Source organism: Pelophylax lessonae (genome assembly GCF_965119305.1).
Source record: "Pelophylax lessonae genome assembly, chromosome: 5".
Classification (NCBI taxonomy): domain Eukaryota; kingdom Metazoa; phylum Chordata; class Amphibia; order Anura; family Ranidae; genus Pelophylax; species Pelophylax lessonae.
In genome coordinates, this window is record NC_138772.1 from 70,143,066 (window position 1) to 70,169,135 (window position 26,070).

The window sequence follows — 26,070 nt, forward strand, 5'->3', positions numbered from 1 at the left end:
TTAGACCTCTGCAATGTATTAATGTGCTTTTACTAAATGAAACATGCTGTACATACAAAACTATTACTATTTTTGGTATAAAATACAAGATTGGTAGACATACATACAATAAACAAAATGCTACCTACTTCCTAGCAAATGAGCAGAAACTATGGTCTGTAAACAGTAGAAACACGCTGAAAAGTTACTTAACTTAGGTTAGAGTTGGTTCATGATCTCCGTAGGCAACAAGGATCCCAGGCTTAATCTACAGGCAGTTGCTGGAGATCAAGCAAAGCATCTTCAGGTATAGCTTCTTCTGGCTGTACAGACCTTTCTTGGTGTTAAGTCATTATAGAGTCCTCCTTTCATTCTCTGTTGTCTTTTTATTTGAAAAGTTTTACCATTCCCACATGGGTGTGTCCCCTTTTGCAACACTGTGTTTCAATGGGAGAAACATTCTCTAATTTGACCTCTAGGTGACACTGTTGTATCATACATGCCATAGATCATATATACGTCAAAAATGTCAAACTTTTGTTTGACCAGGTTACAGACCTGTTTACCATAGTCACAGAGACAATGAAAACATCTAACTGTCAACTGAAATACAACAATAAGGGGGGGGGGGGGAGTCGGGGTAGGATTGTTCGTTTACAAGATAGCTAGGAAGGAAGATGTTCTTTGGTGAAGTTTAAGAAAAGTAGCAAGGGCTCTGCATTTCTGGCAAGAACAACAGGTATTTTCTGTATTTGATGAAAATGTTCTTAGCTTTAAAAAAACAAAAATAAAATGCAGCCACTCTATCTAAGAACTGTAAGATCTAGTATAATACATTTTTGTTACTGGGTTTAATTACTCTTTAACAACATATCAATGAAAATTGCCAATCTTGTCTTAAAGGTCCAGATTATTGGGTATCCTGTTCCCTAACCCTTTCTTCTGGAGTTTTCTAAGCTAAATAAACCCATTACGTTTCCTAAAGTTACTGGAACCAAATTTACTTTTTACTGCACAACAATCTAAAGATTCCACCCTGAAAGTTGAAACAACACCTCAGTTTACCGTTGTTTATAATACATTTCCTTCATTCTACAGATAAAAGACTGTCAAAATTCTGAATAAAATATCTATATTTATCATAGGTATACTGACAGAATCTGGGGCTGAATTTCCAGAAACAATGCTTTCCTATATATATAGCTACTATGTGAAACATGTCTCTATATTCAGTTCCTGTAGTCCTTTTCAAAGAAGATGTCAGAGTGGGAGGGATCAGCAGCACTGTAAGCCAATCAGAGTCTACCACATTGTGAATCACTGTAGGTTTAAAGCTACCCATAGATGGGGAGAATTTTGAACACAAATTACTAGGAAAATAATGTTCTAAGAAAATGTGTTCATTTTCACATCAGTAGTGAGTCCAATCAAGGTTGATGAGAAAATTCTAAGTTCGAGTAGAATGGAAAATTCTTCTCGAATGAAGGAATTTCTAACAGAGAATGTGACTTTTGTTTGGTAAAGTCCATTAATTTAAAAAATCAAATGTTAAAAGCAATCAACATTTTTCAAACAACATTTAAATGTTCTGAGAATTGTCATACACATTTTCCTACGACTTTTCTTTAGAATTTTCTTTCAAAATTCTGTCAATCTATGGCCAGCTTAGCACTGGGTGTATGGCGGCACGAAGGAAGAGAGAAATGAGGAGGAAGTGGTGCTTCATCATTGTTCAATTGGCTGGCTTGTGTCTTAGGTCAAAGGAACAAGCTGTATAACATAACTACTGAAGAGAAAAGTAAAGCCTCGTACACATGCAACTAATTTCCACCGACCGGTTGTCCATCTTTTGTCCAGAGTGGTGTCTGTTGGTTGGAATGTGCTCTAGACTGCACACAAATTTTCCCGCACGACAGAATTCTACTTCAGAAGTGATGTCATGTGTTGGATTGCTTTCTTTGTGTTCTTTCATCTCTGAGCATGCCTAGTCTTGCTTATAAGATTTTTCCCCATCGAAATCTGTACTAATGAGACGAAAATCGGACGTGTTTTGACGGTCAACAAAAATTATATAGCCTGCACACCATGATTTTTTTCGGCCGAAAAGTCAGAGTCCGTTGTCGGAAGCATCATACTAACAAGCCGAAAATCGGCAGATCAGTCGTCGGACGAAAATTCCTGGCCAAATTTCGACTCGTGTGTACGGGCCTTTAGAGTCCTTTCACACGGGCTTCCCGCTGAGCCGATCCCCGCTGAGCAGACAGCTCCGTCTGAGCTTACTTTGCAGAGACAGATCCCCACTCTCCTCTATGGGCAGGGACGTAGATAAGGGGGGGGGGGTGTGTCAGGGGGGGGTCCAAACCCCCCCCCCCAGAGCATCGGTCAATTTCAAAGCAGCTAGGCTAGTGTAGCCTTTCAGCTGCGGGAGCCGCACTGCCACTGGGAAGACCACCTGTCTCATCCACGAGGCTGACAGGCAGGGCCCGACTGACATTGAAGCTATGTTTACTATTGACTTCCCTAACAGATGTGCCTGCTGGAGGCGCTGTATATACTGTATATATACACACCACAATTTGTCACAGCGTGGCAGGCGTGCTAATTACCTGGGTACTCAAGGCTGAACCACCCCAAGGAAAAAAAATTATCTACGGCCCTGTCTATGGGAGATCAGATGAAAACAGACCGCCTCTCTGTTTTCAACCGATCCAATCCGATCCTCCAGACGGATGGAAAATAGGGTTTGCATTTCACGGATAAGTGTTAGCGAACATGTCACTGCTGACATCCGCTGCCCTATAGAGGTGCATAAAGGTGCATGGAGCATCCGATTAGGTCCCCCTGAAAAAACTGACAGGCGGACCTGATTGGGAAGCCCTTGTGAAAGGAGCCAAGGTATACCCGCTTGTCTAGCAGGTGTCGGCTGGACTATAAGGCTCCGTTCACATCTAGGCGTTTTTGGGAGATTTTCTGCTGTAAGCCTCAGCTCTAAAAATGTCCAACAAGACCATCCCATTCATTTCAATGGCCCCCGTTCACATCTGAGTTTTCTGTCACCTTAAACAAAATGCCTGTCACTCAAAAAAGTACATGAGCTTCTTTTTTGCAGATTACAGAACTTTTATTTTTTTTTATTGGTCACTTGTCAACCTAAAAACGCCTGCACAAAAACACTGCAAAAATGCCTGTAAAACGCCCGGAAAAACACCTGTAAAAATACTAACACCTAGATGTGAACGTAGCCTAAAACATAAATACAAGTCTTTTGACAGTTTGGGTTAGTCACCTATATGCATAGGCGTGCGCACAGGGTGTGTCAGGTGTGCCTAGGCACACCCTAATCACCCTGTGTGGTGCAAATTCCCCCTGTTTGAACCCCTGATATTTCACCAAAGCCCCCTAACAGAGCTCCTAAAACCTTTGTAAAAAAAAAAAAATGTAAAATAAAATTGTAAAAATATAATAAAAAATAAAATATTACAAATAAAAACTATCGACACCCTCCACTGCCCTACTGACAACATCCACTGCCCTACTGACACCAATCTCAGCCCTACTCACACCATCCACTGTACTACTGACACCAATATCAGCCCTACTGACACCATCCACTGCCCTACTGACACCAATCTCAGCCCTACTGACACCAATCTCAGCCCTACTGACACCATCCACTGCCCTACTGACACCAATATCAGCCCTACTGACAACATCCACTGCCCTACTGACACCAATCTCAGCCCTACTGACACCATCCACTGCCCTAATGACACCAATCTCAGCCCTACTGACACCGTCAGTTTATATACACACACATGTGTTTGAGCTTTGAGGTGCACACCCTAATGCTATAATAGGCTGTGCACACCTATGCCTATGTGTATTTCAACAGTGTATTTTGGTGTTTCCCTGGGAGTAAGGCTTAAAGCAATAATAAACCCAAACACAAACATTTATTATATTACAGCTAACTAATTCTGAGATGTGATGGCTGCATTATTTTTCTTTTTTAATTTTGTTTTTTCAACTTTCATTGGGTGATCAAGCCAGGAAGTCTGCTGTTTTTCAAAAGAACAAGCTCTCTTCCAGATGTATCAGTTTACATGAACGAGAAAAGCCATTTAACACTGCCAGGGGCGGTTAAAATGACCAACTTTTATTTAATTATTTAAAACCTTTAGCCCCCTGTTCACACCGGTGCGATTTCAGCAGTGCACATCACACTGATCTGCGGCTTTAAAATTGCGCTGAAGTAGCGCGATTTCAAAGCCGCACCTGTGTGAACCAGGAAAAAGGGGAAAACTGTCTGCTGTATAATACAGGAGGTGTGTTACTGGCCAGATCACCAGTTGAAAACAGAAGTGAAAAAAGCTTAAAAAAAGAAAAATCATGCAGCCACCACATCTAATGAATGGTAAGATGCAATATATTGAATTACATTTCTTATTTTGGGTTTTATATCATTTAAAAGGTGAAATCTAGCCAGAGAAATGTTTATCTAAATATATTCCCTATATTCCCTAATTCCCCAGAAATCTTTGTGTACACAAAATGCCTTTGGAAAGCCAGATAGATGGAGGTGCTGTACATAGCTTGTGCAGAGAGCAGAGCTGTGGGAGGGGCCCAGCAAGAACCACCCACTACAGGCTGCCTGTAGATATCTACAGGAGGGGGCGGGGACAAGACCAGTCACACTGCACAAGGAGAGAGAGAGTAGCAGTGACTGGTCTTTATTACAAGAAGCTCATACACAGATAAAGTTTCACACTGGATAATTGCACATTTCCGTGATTCTATAGAGCTAAGTATGTGAACTCTAAGATGTAATTGACTTAACTTTTTTTTTTTTTGGAAAATCATAAAGAAACGTCATATAAAATATGAAATAAAAAATGTTGCCGTGCAACCATTTGCATTGCTATAGAATAATAACGAATTTGGAAAATCAAAAAACATTTTTGGTCGTAACGATGGTGGCAGAATGAAGCTAACAACAGATGCATGTTTGTAACATTTGTGTGCTCTGACTTTCCAACCTATTCCAACCCAGCATTCAGGAGATGAACACTTTCAATGCAAATCACTTGTTTTTCTTCCTCAACTCCAGGTTAGCTCTCATTCTCCTCTGGGACAAATTCAGCATCGAAGAATCATAAAAATGTCTAAATATATGTTCCAGAAGAGGTGATAAAATAAAATGTGTATAAAGTAGCATGTCATTTTATGGCTTCCGGCGTACAGAGGCTGATGCTGTTACACAAAATCAGGAATACTAATCTTTTCAATCTAATTAGGCTTGGGATTCTTGGAATGTCTACAGGAAAGGATAGCTTTAGGATTAAAGAGCCACACCATAACTGTTTAAAGTGACACTGTAATTTCAACAAAAATCTTACATATGATTATTTGAGCATTTTGTCTATTTGATGCATGTTATTTATCATAAGAGCCTCCCTTGTGTAGGCATCCAAAAGCTCTGAGACTGTTGCTGGACGCTGCCATTTTGGTTTGAAGGTCAACAGGCTCAGAGTTGTCACTCAGCACTACATAGCAGGGGTGTCAAACTCAATTTAATCGCGGGATGCATCAGCAGTGTGGTTGCCCTCAAAGGGCTGGTTGTATTTGGGGTGTGCTACATACAGAGTGCAGGGTTCAGGAGTGTGTTACGTACAGAGTTCAGGATTATGCTACTTACGGAGTGCAGAGTTCAAGAGTGTGTTATGTACAGGGTGCAGTCCTGCGGGTGCCCTATGCACAGAGTGCAGAGTTTAGGTGTGCACTACACACAGAGGGCAGGGTTCAGGGGTACGCTACATACAGAAAGCAGGGTTCAGGGGCGCGCTACTTCCAGAGACTCAAAGCTGTCACTCAACACTCTATAGCAAACGTGTCAAACTCAATGTATTGCAGGACACATCAGCCGTGTGGTTGCTCTCAAAGGGCTGGTTGTATTTGGGGTGCGCTACATACAGAGAGCAGGGTTCAGGAGTGTGTTACGTACAGAGTTCAGGATTATGCTACTTACGGAGTGCAGAGTTCAGGAGTGTGTTATGTACAGGGTGCAGGGTTCAAGGGTGCTCTATGCACAGAGTGCAGTCCTGGGGGTGCCCTATGCACAGAGTGCAGAGTTTAGGCGTGCGCTACATACAGAGAGCAGGGTTCAGGAGTGTGTTACGTACAGAGTTCAGGATATCTTTTCTAAAATGTATCTAAAGCCAAAGCCTTCTTTTGGATAGAGTAGGAAATGCCTAAAACCCATGTCAGTTTTTTGCCAAGATTTTCTCATTAGCTGACTTTATCTTCACTTCCTGTCCAAAAGATACAACAGACATTAAAAGGAAATTACTCCTTTCAATGGGAGAGTTTCAAGGAATGTCAAGTAAGGGATATCCCTCCCTAGCCAGTTGTTAGTGGAACAGTTGTCCCTACAGAAAGATCTTCTCCATACCTCCCAACGTTCAGTAAAAAGTATGCAGGAAAAAGACACAGCCCCTGGCATGACCCAAAGGTAACCCCTGTGCTCCTTCATCCAGAGTGGGGCCACTGCTACTGGCCAGATTGCCAGGTGAAAACAGAGGGGAGGAAAAGAAAAGAAAATTAATGCACCACATCTTTTTTTTTTTTTTTCAGTTGCTTCCTGATTTTAAATTGTAATTTCCTAAGAGCAGGGCCCTCAGATTCCTCCTGTATTGAATTGTATTCTAAGGCTGGGTTCACACTTGTGCAAAGCAAATTCGGCCATACAAACTGTATGGCTGAAATCGCATCGCATTCACACAAAAATGGTGCAGGATACTTTTTGTGGTCCGCAGTGGAATTGGATCACATGGGTGTTCACACCTATGAGATCTGATTCCTCCATCATTTGACAGTTCGCACTGCGATCTGCGAACTGATGTAGGGGTGTCATTAACTCTACATTGACACCCCCAGCGGTTCCCAGATGTCAGTATGAACCAATATGCGAATCAGGTGTGATGTGCGAACCTGCACTGAATCGCAGGGTTTCTCACATCACACCAGTGTGAACCGAGACTAACTGTTTGCCCTCAAGTTATATAAATTCTGTATTATAATAAAAATAATAATAATTTCTGATAATCAAAATAGTGCAGCGCTATAACTTAATAACTATATAAGTATTGTCTACAACATGCCCTTTTGTCTTTCTCCCTGCTTGGACATTACTAATACCTACATTGTTTGTTCAGCTGTTGGCGATCGCCTTTATGTCAACTAATAAAAATGTTTGAATTTAAATAACTATATAAGTAGTGCAACAATCAAAGAGAATTGTGTGGAACCATAAATAAATATCCAATTAAATACCTGATTTGAGCTATTAATTCTTTTGAAATTGTGCTAAAACCATAATTAGTATATAAACATCCATAATTAAATTAATCAAAATGTCATTAATCAGAACATGATTTAGAAGCTTATACAAAGGGCAAAGAAGAATAAACTGATATAGATCACAAAGGGTAGAGTTCATCAGTGATCAAATCCCATTTTACGAGTATATAAAAGAAGTGCACTAAATATTCAATCTTCAGTCCTGTGCAGTGCTGCCCTCTTCCACCTCATGACACACGGAGCTGCTCACCTTCACAATGTAACCAATAATCACATACTCTATATTACCAAAAGTATTGGGACGCCTGCCTTTACACACACATGAACTTTAATGGCATCCCGATCTTAGTCCATAGGGTTCAGTATCGAGTTGGCCCACCCTTTGCAGCTATAACAGCTTCAACTCTTCTGGGAAGGCTGTCCGCAAGGTTTAGGAGTGTGTCTATGGGACTGTTTAACCATTCTTCCAGAAGCCCATTTGTGAGGTCAGGCACTGATGTGGATGAGAAGGCCTGGTTTGCAGTCTCTGCTCTAATTCATCCTAAAGGCGTTCTATTTGGTTGAGGTCAGGACCAATACTTTTGGTAATATGGTCAAAACAAGGGGTAACCAGCATGAGGATTTTCTCTTGTGCACTGGACAATCCGGACTCCAATAGCAGTTAAAATCCCCACATAGCCACAGCAATCATGTAGAGAAGAAGACTTTATTAAAATCACAAAGGGTTAAAGCAATTTACAAACATCCGATAATAAAAGCACATATCCCATCAGGCATTTCATCACCCCAATACAAAGCCGACAAGCTGAGTACATAGGTATTTCTCACCCCTTTATGAATGACACACGGATCATCCTAACGGGATGATGTCACTAGTAGTATCAGGGCCATCCCTATACACAGGGCTTTTTTTAGTGGGAACAGAGGATAACGCAGTTCTGTAATCTCCAGCAATGAATGTATGTAATGGAAAGGGGGTGCTGGGGTGTGTGCTGGAGGGTCTATTGATGCTGGCTGCTGGGAGATCTGTTGTTGTTGCTGCTGGGGGTCTACTGTTCCTGGGGTGGTATTTTGTTTTGGGGGGACATTGTTGCTGGGGAAGTCTATTGTTGCACTGGAGATCTATTGTTGCTGATGTAGGTCTATTGTTTCTAGGTTGTCTACTGTTGCTGGGGTGGGGTCTATTGTTGCTCACAGCAGGGGAATTATTTCCCTGTCTTTCTTTTTATTATTAACTAATTTTGTGCAAATCACTTAGTAGCATAAAATGATACTTGGTTGTGTATTCTCTAAAAGGAGCGATACTTGGAGGTAGGTAGCAGGGGGAACCAAAGGACAGTGCACAGAGGTGGGTAAGGGGCAGAATCAAAGGCTGACTCATTAGTAGGGAGTTCCTGCACCTATTCTCTGAGAAAAAAAGCCCTGCCTATACACACTGTGTCCAGTCGGGACCTACTGAGAAAGTCCTGAAATTTTAAACTGCTATTGGAATCTGGAAGAGAGATTTGAGCACTCCAGGATGAGTCAGTTTCCTAGCACAGCCCCCTCTCTCTTTGTATATCCAAACCCTCTCCACTTCCAGGAGTGTCTAAATACTGTACTGGCCCAACTCCTCAGCCCCCTCCCCTCGCCGCCCTTCCCAACCTTCCATGTAGCAGCCGGGAGGAGTGAAGAAGAATACTATGGAGCACATATATCAAACACGTGGGCCGGATCCAGCCTGTCAGGTTTTGTCATGTGGCTCTCAAACCCAGTTTTGCAGCTGAAACGTGTCAGGGCTTAGGGCTGAGGTTGCAAACTATGCATAGTGCCCTCTAAACCATGCGCCCTGTACACAGCACACCCCTGAACCCTGCACTTTGTTTGTAACGTACCCCTGAATCCTGTACTCTGTACGTAGTGCATTCCTTAACCCCTGCATTCTGCACTATATGCATGCAGTCCTGAACCTGCATTCTGTATGTAAAGCACTCCAGAACTCTGCACTATGTATGTAGCCCACCCCTGAACCATGCACTCTGTACGTAGCACACCCCTGCACTCTGTATGTAGGGCACCCCATAACTCTGCATTCTGTGCATTGGGCGCCCCTGGAACTGCACGCTGTGCGTAGGGCACACTTGAACCCCACACCCTGTACATAACGCACTCCTGAACTCTGCACTCTGTAAGTAACATAATCCTGAACTCTGTAAGTGACACACTCCTGAACCCAAATACAATTGGCCATATGAGGGCAACCACACGGCTGATGTGTCCTGCAATAAATTGAGTTTGACACGCTTGCTATAGAGTGTTGAGTGACAGCTTTGAGTCTCTGGAAGTAGCGCACCCCTGAACCCTGCTTTCTGTATGTAGCACACCCCTGAACCCTGCCATCTGTATGTAGCGCACGCCTAAACTCTGCACTGCATAGGGCACCCCCAGGACTGCACTCTGTGTGAATGGAGCCTTAGTAGCTTGGCAGTGGCTAGGTATGAGACTCTGAGGTTACTGGAGATCACTGGAGTCGCCATACCTACTACAGTGATTTTAAGCTTGTATGGGTATCCCACAGGTATGGTATATTCTGTACATCAGGGGTGTGCAAACTTTTGCCCTTCCTGGGCCACATTGGAAGAAAAGGAATTGTCTTGGGCCACACATAAAGTACGCTAACAATAAGCATAAATAATGAGCAGACAAAGTCGGGTAGATCACAAGTTAACGATGGCTGATATAGATAAAGTACCTAACTGAGAAATAAAACTTCATTTTTTGTAATTTTTTAAATATAAAAGTAAAAGAGGGCAACATAAAACTAGTACGATATTTGACACTGTTTTTGATAAACTAGCACATTAATAAATTGTTGAATGGATGGAGAAGCAATTCTCAATGAATTCTGAAGGTGCTCATCAGATATTTGAGTTCTAATTTTGCCCTTCGTGTACTTCATCCATAAAAATAGATGTTTACAAATATAGGAGCTGCCAAAAATGGATGTCATTAATATGGCGTGGTTATGAAGAATGGGATATTTTTCTTTGGGAAGATAAAACTTAATAAAATACAGTAAAGAGACATCATCAAATTTTTCTTTGGTCACAAGTGAAAAAGCTTTTTTGCAAAAAATTCTCCAAAAAATCAACATTTTTAAGTAAGTTTAAGTTTTCGGTTGGGCCAAATTAAAGGCCGTCTTTGGTTGCAAGTTCATCTGTGAGCCTTAGGTTAGAAACCCCTGCTGTACATAGGTATATTGGTCCAAGCTCGACCAATGTACCTTTGAAAAAATATTCATACCTTGAATTCTTCTTTAAACTCTTGGAAGTTTGCTCGCTTGTATTGCACAAGGTAGATTTTTTAGGTTCTAGAGAGGAGTTTGATGAAGCACACAGCTAGTTTTCCTTGGCATTTTTTAGAAGGTTTGCTGTGTAAAAGTATGAGAGCCTCAAGCTGTGACGCCATTGAAAACCAATATCAACTGGCATTAGTCATCCACCATTAGTTCCCCTCTACAACTCCACTGGCCTCTACCTCTAAGGGAATACAGCCCATAGATTCTTCCTTATGACCACCTCAAACTGTATAACTTTTGACCTTAATGATGTATTTGTCTGATAAATTGATTTCTAATACAACTTTTTTCAGCTGTGATTTAATTTGAAAGGTAATATTACACAGGAACTTGATTCATTTCCCCCCTAGCGGGTCATTCTCATCAAGTCTACTAGGAGACCAGTCTAGACGGTGCCAATAAAATTATGATATCAGATGTAATACTGAAAATTCATGAGGCATTGTGGTTCCAAAATCAATGTGCTTTGTAGATTTATAACAAAATAAGCACCGAGGATCGTGTCTTTTGGTGCTGGCGAAGGTGATTTTGCCGTCTGTGTTTACTTTATCTTTGTTTGGCAAGCAGCTCCATTTAATAGGAATATTTGTCAGCAGTCGTAAAATATGTTATGACCTTCCGGTTTAATAAAGCGTAAAAACTGTCTCGATCTGCCTTAAAGATGGAAGGGGGGGAAAAACAATAATTTCAGAAAATTGTTTGTTTAAAAGAGAAGGCGACAGCAAAAGTGATTTGTTACGGCAGCAGAAGTTTTCAACACTTTTAGAAAGTATAGACTGTCATTTTTTTGTATAAAACTAACTTTGTAAGCAATTGCTTTGTTAGAGAAAGCACATAAAGCATATTTTATTAAGCTTGTATCACTTTGCTCCCAGCCAAAGGAAATTTTAAAAATGGTTTGTACTTTTGTATATGTTTTCTATGGCAGTGCCCGGCTCCCAATGCCATTTGTTTGATAATCTATTGTCTATTAGAATGGAAAATTACCAGAAATGTGTTTTGGTGCTATTGACATCAATGGGGTTCAGATTCAGCACCCTATTTTTCGTCATGTTTGCCAAAGCTGAACCGAGGTATGTTTGGCTCATCTCTATGGTTGATCCTACCAGTTAAAGCTCTGAAACGCCACTTCCTGATTTAGGGTGACAACCTTGTAACCCTACACTCAGATGCCTCAGAATTACTGCACTGTGAGGTGAGGTAGCCTTGTGGTTCGCCACTGTCACCCTGGAGGCTGGTCACAACACCTCTTTGCCCTGAATGTAACTGCTCCTAAGAGTTCATCTCAGCTACTGGCAAAAGGAAATGACCTCTAGATGAGTTTTGCTTGTTGATCTCCCGATGAGTAAGCATGAAAGGCACAATAAAGCTCACTGGGATTTATAAAGTTGAGGAAAATGGAAAGATAGCCCCGGACCCGTAGGGTTATCTTACTGATACTGTTATCTTAGGGTATTTATGTAGGTGTAAATGATCTGGTTCCTGGACAGGTGGCTTCTACACCCCGGAGGATCTCCACAGTTCCCTTGGCTTGTAGTGTAACGAGAATGGAAATGAAAGCAACACACCACTGCTATGAGGTCCAGATACAACTTTATTCCATTAAAAGCGAGCGGTACAATCAAAAAAAGTATCCAACGCATTTCAGGGGTTCAAGCACCCCCTTCATTATGGCTAGAAAGAACATAAGAAGATTTTATTATCAATTTGATATTATTACAATGTCCTATGTGACGCTAAGGGACATGGTATCGATATCAGATTGATTTGGAAATCTTCTTTTGTTCTTCTAGCCCTGATGAAGGGAGCGCTTGGACCCCAAAAGGTATTGGTTACTTTTTTGGATTGTACCCCCGACTTTTTAATGGAATAAAGTTGTATCTGGACCTCTTAAAAGTGGACCTCCCTCTGGACCTCTTAAAAGTGGTGTGGAGCTTCAATTTAAATTCTCTTTACACTGAGATTTGAAGTCTGCCATAGTGCCACTGCAGCCCACCCAGAGTCCATATCATGGAGAGGAAGATGGCAAAGTGGCCATGTGAGTGCCTTTTTTACACAGCTAAATAAAAAATACATAGGGGCTAAAACCTAAAAAGACAACAACTGCATGGGACACTGCAATATCTACACTGAATAATATTGTATTTTTTAACCACTTAAGCCCCAGCCCTATTTCGGACACTTTTTGTTCACAAGTTAAAACCAGTATTTTTTCCTAGAAAACTACTTAGAACCCCCAAACAATATATATATTTTTTTAGCAAAGACTCTGGAGAATAAAATGTCGGTCATTGCAATATTTTTTGTCATGCGGTATTTGCGCAGCGGTATTTAAAACGCCATTTTTTTGGAAGAATTTTGAAAAATCACATTTCACTGCATTTAAAAAATACTAAACAGTAAAGTTAGCCCATTTTTTGTATATTGTGAAAGATGATGTCATGCGCACCCCCCCCCCCCCCCCCCCGTAGGCGACGCTTTAAATTTATTTAACGGTTACCAGTTTAGAGTTAGAGTGTAGCTCTTTTTTTTTTAATTATTGCCCACGCTCTGGCGATCGCGGCGATACCTCACATGTGTGGTTTGAACAGCGATTTCATTTGCGGCTTGACTTCCGTATACGTTTTTTTTGTGCACGAGCTTACGGTGACGGGGGCGGCTAAATTTTTTTTTTTTTCCTCCTATTTATTTTATTTATTTATTTATTTTTTAAATCTCATCACTTTTATTGCTGTCACAAGCAATGTAAACATCCCTTGTGACACCAATATGTAGTGACAGGTACTCTTTATGGAGGGATCGAGGGTCTAAAAGACCCCAGACCCCTCCACTACACTTCCATGTATGCAACGGCGTTTTTGCATACAGCCATTTTTTAAATTTGCCGCTTTTTGCAGCACAGTAACCCGGAAGTGACGTCATGGACGCCGCCTCCGTGTTACGTCATCAGAGACCCGATCAAAGCCGTTTCCGGCATTGATCGGGACTCCATCCAGCCGGCGGACATGCCGGCTGGGTGCTCGGGGCTCCTGGTGGGACGGGAGCCCCGAGCAAAGTCACGGAAGGCGGCGGGAGGGGGGGGTCGTCCCCTCCCACTCACCCGGGTAAGGATCGAGCGGCTCCCGAGCCGCATCGGTCATTACCGATGGAAAGCCGACCGTTGGCTGTTAACCACGGTACCGGGATGATGCCTCTAGCTAAAGTCTGCCGACGTAAATATACGTCAATATGCGGTAAGTGGTTTAACAGGGCTTGCATTTTGCTTTCAAGTGTATGTAAACTCTAACAATGAACTTCTCTTCTTTTTGCTTATGGTTGCTCTGTTAAACATACCTTTGGAAGAGTTTTCTCTACAAAAAATGACCTGTTGATCATGTCTGTTATTCTGAGTTGTCCTGTGTCCTAAGAAACTACTTGCAATATTTCAAGGAGAATAAACAGAGTCATATGTTGTGACTACATATTTAATAGGTAGCCTCCTTTTATAATATGGAGGAACCCTTCAAAAACATTTCATGTCCCTAGGGATTAGGGAACTCTTGCTCACAATTACAGCTTACAGGGATTTACAGTAAGCTATCATTCACCTTAGCGTGCATGTTTTCAGGTGATTTTCAGGTGATTTTGGAGCAATTTCTGTGCATTACGGGGCTTTTTAGGTGTTTTTAGGAGGAAAGGTAAGAAACAAAGCATGCTACACCCAATTTCAGGCAGTTTTCAGTTTCTCCTGTTAATAGGTGGCAAAAACATGCAAAACTGCGCCAAGGAAGCTCATGAACTTTTTCAAGCTTCAAGCAATATGCTGCTTAGGAGTGAATGGGCACCATTAAATAAAACGGGAATCTTCATGCTGTGTGTTGAAGTGCTTCTTGAAATGAAAAGATATGTAATGAATACATAAGGAGTATAATTGACACCGGGTTGCTCAATATGCCATTTTTTTTCCCAGGGAAGAATGCTCCTTGCATTGATGATCCCTGGGAAGAATTCTTCCGACATTGATGGTCACTGGGAAGAATGTTTCTTTCATTGATTGTCATTGGGAAGAATTCTCCTTACATTAATGGTCATTGGGAAGAATGCCCTTTACATTGGTGGTCATTGGGAAGAATGCCCTTTACATTGATTTTTATTGGGAAGAACTCTCCTTACATTAATGGTCATTGGGAAGAATTCTCCTTACATTGATTGTCATTGGGAAGAATTCTCGTTACATTGATTGTCATTGGGAAGAATGCCCTTTACATTGATTGTCATTGGGAAGAATTCTTACATTGATTGCCATTGGGAAGAATTCTCCTTACATTAATGGTCATTGGGAAGAATGCCCTTTACATTGATTGTAAATGGGAAGAATTCTTCTTACATTATTGGTCATTGGGAAGAATGCCCTTTAGATTGATTGTCATTAAGAAGAATTTTCCTTACATTAATGGTCATTGGGAAGAATGCCCTTTACATTGATTGTCATTGGGAAGAATTCTTCTTACATTAATGGTCATTGGGAAGAATGCCCTTTACATTGATTGTCATTGGGAAGAATTATCCTTACATTGATTGTCATTGGGAAGAATTCTTACATCGATTGCCATTGGGAAGAATTATCCTTACATTGATTGTCATTGGGAAGAATTATCCTTACATTGATTGTCATTGGGAGGAATTACCTTTACATTGATGGTCCCTGGGAAGAATTTTTCTTTCAATGATGATCATTAGGAAGAATGTTCCTTACATTATTGATCATTTAAAAGAATGCCCCCTACTTTATTGATCCCTGTGATGAATGCCCCTTACATTGATGGTCCCTGGGAATAATTTTTCTTTCAATGATGGTCATTAGGAAGAATGTTCCTTACATTATTGATCATTTAAAAGAATGCCCCCTACTTTAATGGTCCTTGGGAAGAATGCTTACATTGATGGTCTCTGGGAAACATGTCACCCTTACAGATAGCTAAAAAGTTAATTGGTGTCAGTGGTTACCCTTTATCTGAGAGTCAGAAATTGTCCATTGCTCAAGAGCACCCCCAGCAACCTCTGAAGGAACCCTACAATTCCATGGAACCCGTGTTAATAAAGACTGCTCTATGTTATATAGATGGAAGTGGGAGGGCTTGAGCAATTTAGCAAAACAAAACTAGTCAGGGCTGACACCAAGCCGTCCAAATAAAATGCTGTGTGTTTTGAGCCCACAACAGGATTTAAGAGCTAAGTGCATTTTTTTGGAAAATCAGTTATTGTACTTACATGGTCTTTACTAGGATAATATTTGGGAAAATATGCAAGTATTGTAGAGATGTAGTGCATATGTTTTTTTCCCTGACATGCACTTTAAGTGAACCTGTTATTTTCTCTAGTGTGGGCACAGTACAGGTTCACAGAGTAGCTATGGGAAATATTAAACAGAGGAAATGTATGAACACTGTTATAATGCCAGTAATGTATGCCTTCTCTGTATACAAATCACTTCCTGAAGAAATTGACATGTTTTAGAAATGACACAATTAAGAGAGTTGTTGTATGCAGTCTATGCACAGTTATTTCTGTAGCAGATATAATGCGTCTGGCAGTTCTGCAAAATGTATTACACAATACACTGTGCTATTATGAGTGATTTATCGCCTCTTCCGTTCCACCGCGAACCAGCTGAATAAGAGTATGTAATTCTCAGTAATCTCCCATGTTCAGGAAATCTTACATTGGAATGAATTACATGTTGAAGAAAAAATGTGTGAAAACAGCCACTAGTTAATGAAACCCGGAGGGCCCTTCGCGCTTGTCAAAGGCATATTCTTGTAGTTCTTCCTCTCATTAACATCAAAGCATGTTTGTTTGGTGCTGAATGTTTATTATGCAGTATTTCAGATTTAGTTCTTCGTTAGTGAGTAACAGTGCTTCCTTGGCAGCTTCGGAATAACTATCGTGGTCCGTGGACAATGGTTGGCCTCCAGATGGCTCCAGCTGTTGGTGGTATAGAGCACAATACATTTTACAGGGCTAGTAAGTGCAAACTGAAGAAGGCATTCAAGCAAACATAACTAAATATAAATTCAGCTCACCTCAACTATTTTATGTACAGTATACAGTGCCTTAAAAAAGTATTCATACCCCTAGAAATTTTCCACATTTTGTCATGTTACAACCAAAACGTGAATGTATTTTATTGGGACTTTATGTGATAGGCCAACACAAAGTGGAACATAATTGTGAACTTGAAGGAAAATGATAAACAGTTTTCAACATTTTTTACAAATAAATATTTGGAAAGTATGACGTGCATTTGTATTCAGCCCCCCTAAACAAATACTTTTTTTAGAGTCACCTTTCCATGCAATTACAGCTTCAAGTCTTTTTTGGGGATGTCTCTACCTGCTTTGTGCATCTAGAGGGTGACATTTTTGCCCATTCTTCTTTGAAAAATAGCTCAAGTTCTGTCAGATGCGATGGAGAGTGTAAACAGAAATTTTCAAGTCGTGCCACAGATTCGCAATTGGGTTTTGGTCTGGACTTTGACTGGGCCATGCTAAGACATGAATATGCTTTGATCTAAACCATTCCATTGTAGCTCTGGCTGTATGTTTATGGTTGTTGTCCTTCTGGACAACAACCTCAAGTCTTTTGCAGACTCTAACAGGTTTTCTTATAAGATTGCTATTTATTTGGCTCCATCCACCTTCCTATTAACTCTGACCAGCATCCCTGTCCCTGCTGAAGAAAATAATCTTCACAGCATGATGCTGCCACCACCATGTTTCACAGTGGGGATGATGTGTTCAGGGTGATGTGCAGTGTTAGTTTTCGGCGACACATAGCATTTTGGTTTCAGACCAAAAAAGTAAATTTTGGTCTCACCTTACCAGAGCACCGTCTTTCACATGTTTGCTGTGTCCCCCCCATGTATTCTTGCAAACTGCAAACAGGACTTCTTATGGCTTTCTTTCAACAATGGCTTTCTTCTTGCCACTCTTCCATAAAGGGCAGATTTGTGGAGCGCACGACTAATAGTTGTCCTGTGGACAGATTCTCCCACCTGAGCTGTGGATCTTTGCAGAGTTATCATGGGCCTCTTGGCTGCTTGGCTCTGATTAATGCTCTTCTTGCCCGGCCTGTCAGTTTAGGTGGACGGCCATGTCTTGGTAGGTTGGCAGTTGTGCCATACTCTTTCCATTTTCAGCTGATGGTTTAAACAGTGCTCCATGAGATGTTTAAACTTGGGATATTTTTTTATAACCTAACCCTGCTTTAAACTTCTCCACAACTTTATCCCTGACATGTCTGGTGTGTTCCTTGGCCTTCACAATGCTGTTTTTTCACTAAGGTTCACTAACAAACCTCTGAGGGCTTCACAGAACAGTTGTATTTATACTGATATTAAATTACACACAGGTGGATGCTAGTTACTAATAAGGGGACTTCTGAAGGCAATTTGTTCCACTAGATTTTAGTTAGGAGTATCAGAGTAAAGGGGGCTGAATACAAATGCACGCCCCACTTTTCAGATAATTTTTTGTAAAAATTTTGAAAACCATTTATTATTTTCCTTTCACTTCACAATTATGTGCCACTTTGTGTTGGTCCATCACATAAAATACCAATAAAATACATTTACATTTTTGGTTGTAATATGACAAAATTATAATATAATATGAAAATTTTAAGGGGTATGAATACATTTTCAAGGCACTGTGTGTGTATATATACATATACAGTATCTCACAAAAGTGAGTACACCCCTCACATTTTTGTAAATATTTTATTATATCTTTTCATGCGACAACACTGAAGAAATGACACTTTGCTACAATGTAAAGTAGTGAGTGTACAGCTTGTATAACTGTAAATTTGCTGTCCCCTCAAAATAACTCAACACACAGCCATAAATGTCTAAACCACTGGCAACAAAAGTGAGTACACCCCTAAGTCAAAATGTCCAAATTGTGCCCAAAGTGTTCATATTTTGTGTGGCCACCATTATTTTCCAGCACTGCCTTAACCCTCTTGGGCATGGAGTTCACCAGAGCTTCTCAGGTTGCCATTGGAGTCCTCTTCCACTCCTCCATGATGACATCATGGAGCTGGTGGATGTTAGAGACCTTGCGCTCCTCAACCTTCTCTTTGAGGATGCCCCAAAGATGCTCAATAGGGTTTTCGGTCAGAAGATATGCTTGACCAGTCCATTACCTTTACCCTCAGCTTCTTTAGCAAGGCAGTCGTCATCTTGGAGGTGTGTTTGGGGTCGTTATCATGTTGGAATATTGCCCTGCGGCCCAGTCTCCAAAGGGAGGGGATCATGCTCTGCTTCAGTATGTCACAGTATATGTTGTCTTTACTCTTCACCTGGTTGCCACCGCACAGTCTTGGCACCATCTGAACCAAATAAGTTTATCTTGGTCTCATCAGACCACAGGACATTGTTCCAGTAATCCATGTCCTTAGTATGCTTGTATTCAGCAAACTGTTTGCAGGCTTTCTTGTGCATCATCTTTAGAAGAGGCTTTCTTCTGGGACGACAGCCATGCAGACCAATTTGTGTGTGTGGCGTATGGTCTGAGCACTGACAGGCTGACCCCCAACCCCTTCAACCTCTGCAGCAATGCTGGCAGCACTCATACGTCTATTTCCAAAAGACAACCTCTGGATATGACTCTGAGCACGTGCACTCAACTTCTTTGGTCGACCATGGCGAGGCCTGTTGTGAGTGGAACCTGTCCTGTTAAGCTGCTGTATGGTCTTGGCCACTGTGCTGCAGCTCAGTTGCAAGGTCTTGACTATCTTCTTATAGACTAGGCTATCTTTATGCAGAAAAAAATCTTTTTTTCAGATACCCAGAGAGTTCTTTGCCATGAGGTGACATGTTGAACTTCCAGTGACCAGTATGAGAGTGTGAGAGCGATAAAACCAAATTTAACACACCTTCTCCCCATTCACACCTGAGATCTTGTAACACTAACGAGTCACATGACACTTAGGAGGCAAAATGGATCTGCGTTCCAGTATAGTGGAAATTACGTAATTACGCCCGGCGCGTTTCGTCAACATTGACGTCATATACTGGAACGCAGATCTGGCGGTTGGCACGCATAGCGTCCCGGAAGTTACCGCTAGCGAGGGATTTTCAGTCCCTAATCCATTATACGCTTGTTTTACCTGCTTTTATGTGAGTACCATTTTTTGATTTAAATAAAGAAGCAATTTTATCAGTACTTCACTATATGAGGTTCTTCTTCTTGCACATGACCTGGAATTTATTCTATACTATCGATGGAGGTGAACCATATATGAAGCTATATCGATTCCATTGAATATATTGTATATATGGGAGAGATGATCCAGGATTAACCACTAATGAGACCGGTACACAGGATAATACCTGGCTGAGGGCATACCGTATTAACATCCCGCTGGTTACCCCTGCAAGGTTGCCGAGCTCTGGTGAGTGTGGGAAATATTGAAAGGGGAGCACTGATTTCCTCACCTGGCACCTAATACCTGGATCACCCTGAAAGTCACCCATCAACCTGAGACCTCACTCACAAATTAATTCACTTTATGGACTTTTCTGCCTATTTTTATAATTACATTTTTTTAACAATTTGTACAAAAAAAATTACACGTTTATATATTTCTATTGTCACATTTTTCACCTTATCAATTTTATTTATTTCACAAGTGTCTGTGATTTTTTTGCACTTGACCACTTTAAGCTTTTATATATTTATATATTTATTTATTTATTCATTATCACGCACGGATATACTGGATCCAATATTTCCCTGAAATCACCTTATGTATTTGTCTCATTCTGATAGTTTACTGCACACTTTTTTGAATAGTGGCTGACATTCCTTGGATAGCTCTTTATCCAGTTCGGCCACTTTTTGCTCACTAAGCACTTTATATTTATTTATATATTTTTTTGATTGTGGCATAGTATTCACTAACATCATCACTTATTGCACTTTATATTTTACTTATTTATTTATACATTGCTGATTGTTTATGTTATATGATTGTATTATATTTGTGGTGTTAGAGATTTCATTAGTATTACACCACTATACCTCCATATTTCTAGGCAGCGCCACCCACCTCACCATCCCTACACTTGTTATCGAATATAGACTGCATAGTCTATATTTTTTGAGGTAGGCTGCAGCCAATTACCATTTCCATAAGCGCGGAACCCCCTATTTATACTTGTTTATATATATATATATATATATATATACATTTATATTGTTTATATTATATATAAATATATATATTTAGTTTATATTGTTTATATATGCTTATATTATATATACTGTATTTGGGTTTAGTATGGATTCTAAGGGGAACCCCAGGCCAAAATTAAAAAACAAAAACGGTGGGGTTTCACCTCGAAATACAAAAAGTGGTCACCTCCCCCACCTATAACTGGTCTTAACCGCAAGGAGCACTGGAAGGGCAAACGCATGTCAAAAAAAGCCTAGGAATTTCCAGTCACTACTTACCAACCAGCCAGCCACCAACCGAATGAACCTGTCTAACAGTATGCGTAAAAAACAGGGGTTTAGTTGCACACATTTGCAAATACATGCGTAAGCTGCAGGCCACGGCAAGGTACCCTGATATCTGCAGACCCTAACTCTCCCTTTAAAGAGTCTCCACAGTGGGAGTAATTGTATTCTAATGGATAGATGCAATGCACAGACACACCGCCCGCTGCCACAGCTGGACCCAAAAAAAGAAAAAACCTCCGACCTCGTCAAACGCTCCCCGCCGATTGCTGCTCCTCCACCTAACTAATAAAAAATTAGCTTAGGGGAGGGGGGCTAAGGGGAGGAGTCACCTGATGACATCAGCGGGTGACCCCCCTTGTGACATCCCCGACTGGGCCGATGATGTCACAAAGGGGCAGGGTCACCCTGCTGATGTCATCTGGTGATTCCTCCTCTTCACATGGGGGGGGGGCTGGAATCTGGGGGCCCCCTTGGTAAAGGGGGCTTCCATATTTCGATAAGCCCCCCATCCTTAGACCCCCACACCCACAGCCCAGGGTTGTGGGGAAGAGGCCCTTGTCCCCATCAACATGCAGAGCCACTCTGCCCCAAAGAACCCCCCTCATGTTGAGGGCATGTGGCCTGGTATGGTTCAGGAGGGGGGGCACTAGCTCACCCCCACTTTCCTAGCCTGCCAGGCTGCATGCTCGGATTAGGGCCTGGTATAGATTTTGTGGGGGAACCCACACCATTTTTTTATTTTTTTTATTTGATATGGATTGGGGGGGGGGGCAGGCTGTCTTTTTTTCTGAATCTTCTTTTGCCGGCATTGTTTTGTTTACATTTTAGCTGTCAGTGGGGAAGCATGCTGACAGCTGATGAGTCATTGGTTGTTAAGGATATGTAGCCGGCTTCCCGGTCCGCTGCTTAACAACCAGCAATTCTTCACACATAATTAGAATTAGTCAGTCCCCTTAAATTGGTAGCTAGTGGAAAGAAGAATGCCCTCTCACGTTGGTGGTCAGCAGGAGCAAGAATGCCCACCTTACCTTGGTGGTCAATGAGGGGAAGAATGTTCCCTAAATTGGTGGTCAGTGAAAAGAACACTCCTGACAACTATATTGTTTGTATGCCATTTTTTTAAACACATTTTTGCTATATAAGTTTTATATTGCATCATTTATTGGAAATTGCTATATGAGATCATCTCCACCTGGTGAGAAGAGGAGAAGTGGTGAAACGTTATTATCTGGTTATAATGTAAAAAGGGATTGTAGAGAACCAAAGGGATTATCGATTGAGTTTTTCTTACATCTCTGTGATAGAAAGGTAATAAAACTGGTGAGTGTGTTTTTAATCTGACACAGGAGCACTCACCTGGGAGGAAGTTGAGCACCTAGTTTGGAGCAAAGAGAAGATCACAATTATTTAAGAGACTTACACCAAAGATATCTTTAGTTTGTGATACATTTTATATATATATATATATATATATATATATATACAGTATATACAGTGGGTACGGAAAGTATTCAGACCCCCTTAAATTTTTCACTCTTTGTTATATTGCAGCCATTTGCTAAAATCATTTAAGTTCATTCTTCTTCCTCATGAATGTACACATAGCACCCCATACTGACAGAAAAACACAGAATTGTTGACATTGTTGCAGATTTATTAAAAAAGAAAAACTGAAATATCACATGGTCCTAAGTATTCAGACCCTTTGCTCAGTATTTAGTAGAAGCCCCCTTTTGATCTAATACAGCCAGGAGTCTTTTTGGGAAAGATGCAACAAGTCTTTCACACCTGGATTTGGGGATCCTCTGCCATTCCTCCTTGCAGATCCTCTCCAGTTCTGTCAGGTTGGATGGTAAACGTTGGTGGACAGACATTTTTAGGTCTCTCCAGAGATGCTCAATTGGGTTTAAGTCAGGGCTCTGGCTGGGCCATTCAAGAACAGTCACGGAGTTGTTGTGAAGCCACTCCTTTGTTATTTTAGCTGTGTGCTTAGGGTCATTGTCTTGTTGGAAGGTAAACCTTCGGCCCAGTCTGAGGTCCAGAGCACTCTGGAGAAGGTTTTTGTCCAGGATATCCCTGTACTTGGCCGCATTCATCTTTCCCTCGATTGCAACCAGTCGTCCTGTCCCTGCAGCTGAAAAACACCCCCACAGCATGATGCTGCCACCACCATGCTTCACTGTTGGGACTGTATTGGACAGGTGATGAGCAGTGCCTGGTTTTCTCCACACATACCGCTTAGAATTAAGGCCAAAAAGTTCTATTTTGGTCTCATCAGACCAGAGAATCTTATTTCTCACCATCTTGGAGTCCTTCAGGTGTTTTTTAGCAAACTCCATGCGGGCTTTCATGTGTCTTACACTGAGGAGAGGCTTCCGTCGGGCCACTCTGCCATAAAGCCCCGACTGGTGGAGGGCTGCAGTGATGGTTGACTTTCTACAACTTTCTCCCATCTTCTGACTGCATCTCTGGAGCTCAGCCACAGTGATCTTTGGGTTCTTCTTTACCTCTCTCACCAAGGCTCTTCTCCCCCGATAGCTCAGTTTGGCCGGACGGCCAGCTCTAGGAAGGGTTCTGGTCGTCCCAAACGTCTTCCATTTGAGGATTATGGAGGCCACTGTGCTCTTAGGAACCTTAAGTGCAGCAGAAATCTTTTTGTAACCTTGGCCAGATCTGTGCCTTGCCACAATTCTGTCTCTGAGCTCTTCAGGCAGTTCCTTTGACCTCATGATTCTCATTTGCTCTGACATGCATTGTGATCTGGAAGGTCTTATATAGACAGGTGTGTGGCTTTCCTAATCAAGTCCAATCAGTATAATCAAACACAGCTGGACTCAAATGAAGGTGTAGAACCATCTCAAGGATGATCAGAAGAAATGGAAAGCACCTGCGTTAAATATGAGTGTCACAGCAAAGGGTCTGAATACTTAGGACCATGTGATATTTCAGTTTTTCTTTTTTAATAAATCTGCAACAATGTCAACAATTCTGTGTTTTTCTGTCAGTATGGGGTGCTATGTGTACATTCATGAGGAAGAAGAATGAACTTAAATGATTTTAGCAAATGGCTGCAATATAACAAAGAGTGAAAAATTTAAGGGGGGCTGAATACTTTCCGTACCCACTGTATATATATATATATATTTTTTTTTTTTACTTTTTTTACTTTTATAGTTTTATTTTTATAGGGGATACAATAGTAGTATAAGCATTGTAGATTATGTTTATATGATTTGTTGTTACTGATTTATTTAATGCACTTAGCTGTAGCTGCTAGCATAATTTATAAAAGAGGAGACAAGAGTGCTTCAGATACTGTATATACACTATATTATCAAAGATATTGGGACACCTGCCTTTAGAAGCACATGAACTTTAATGGCATCCCAGTCTTAGTCTGTAGGGTCCAATAGTGAGTTGGACCACCCTTTGCAGCTATAACAGCTTCAACTCTTCCGGGAAGGCTGTCCACAAGGTTTAGAAGTGTGTTTATGGAAATGTTTGACCATTCTTCTAGAAACGCATTTTTGAGGTCATGCATTGATGTGGACGAGAAGGCCTGGGTCGCTGTCTCCACTGTAATTCATCCCAAAGGGGTTCTATCGGGTTGAGGTCAATCTCACTCATCCATGTCTTTATGGAAGAGTTGAAGCTGTTACAGCTGCAAAGGGTGGGCCAACTCATTATTTAACCCCACAGACTAAGATTGGGATGCCAATAAAGTTGAGTTCCATCCAAAAGTGGAAGCTTTGCTTATATGACTCATTCTTCTCCCCCCCCCCCCCCCCCCCGGTGCCACATTTGGCACCTTTCGGGCAGAGGGTGGAGCAGGTACTTGTTTTTGATAGATACTTGTCCCCACTTCCAGGCGATCACTCAGAAGTTTGGCCCAATCTCCTTCCCCTGCCGCCAGGTTATTCAAGAAGTGCAGCGCGCAGTTGGGGACCGGCTGGGAAGCCGCAAGGCTTCACTGCCGGTTTCCCTTACAGACAATAGTGGTAGCAGCACCCAAGAGCCAATGGAAACATTGGCTGCAGTGCCAACATTGCTGGATTCCAGGACAGGTAAGTGTCCTAATATTAAAAGCTGGCGGCTACAGTATGTGTAGCTGCTGAGTTTTAATTTTTTGCTAGGGGTGGAGAGGTTGTGGAACTCCGCTTTAAAGTTCATGTGCGCGAATAAGCAGCCGTCCCAATACTTTTGCCAGGGTGGATAAAAACCGATGATTTTTTTTTTAAGCAAAATCCAAAAAAAAATCAGATTTATTTTATTTAAATCAGTCTTTATTTATTTAAATTCAATTTTTTTATTTTAATTTGTTTTAATAAAATGATTTTGCAGTAGAAATCTATCTAAAAAAAGTTTTCCATTGAAGATACATTAATAATTTAGTTTATTCCGCATGAAATGGAGCTTAGTTATGTAGCCTGGGGCTGTATATTCTGCAATATTTACATTTTTGGGATACTGATTTAATGAATCCAAGTTCTGTAGTCTGAGATAGCATGCACTGTATTGATGCATTCATACAATTTCACAGTAACCATCAGATAAAACAAAGTTCAGGAATATCCCGTTATCCCATTGTTTTGCAAATCTATGTACACTACAAACTGTATGATTTTTTGAAGGGAAATGCATCTGTACCAGTGTATAAGTGTGAGGAGGTAGGGTAAGCAGTAAACATGAAATCTTCTAAGCAGCTTTTAAACCTTGTGATATTTCTAGACATAGCTTAAAGGGCTTTATTCCTCCCATTAGGAGCAAAATAGCAGCAGGCCATAGTAGAGACCCAGTTTGGGAATATTTACTAACCTGGCAGCTTTTTATTCTAAATAGGAAACCTTCATTTTCATCTTCATTTCACCTTCATCTTCAAATATTAAAGATTCT

The 26,070-nt window shown here is 41.1% G+C and overlaps 1 protein-coding gene across 1 annotated transcript in view; it reads left to right on the forward strand.

Annotated features, from left to right (window-relative positions):
* PLXDC2 (plexin domain containing 2) overlaps positions 1–26,070 on the forward strand; it is an 804,296-nt gene that overhangs the window by 201,324 nt on the left and 576,902 nt on the right. The window lies entirely within an intron of this gene.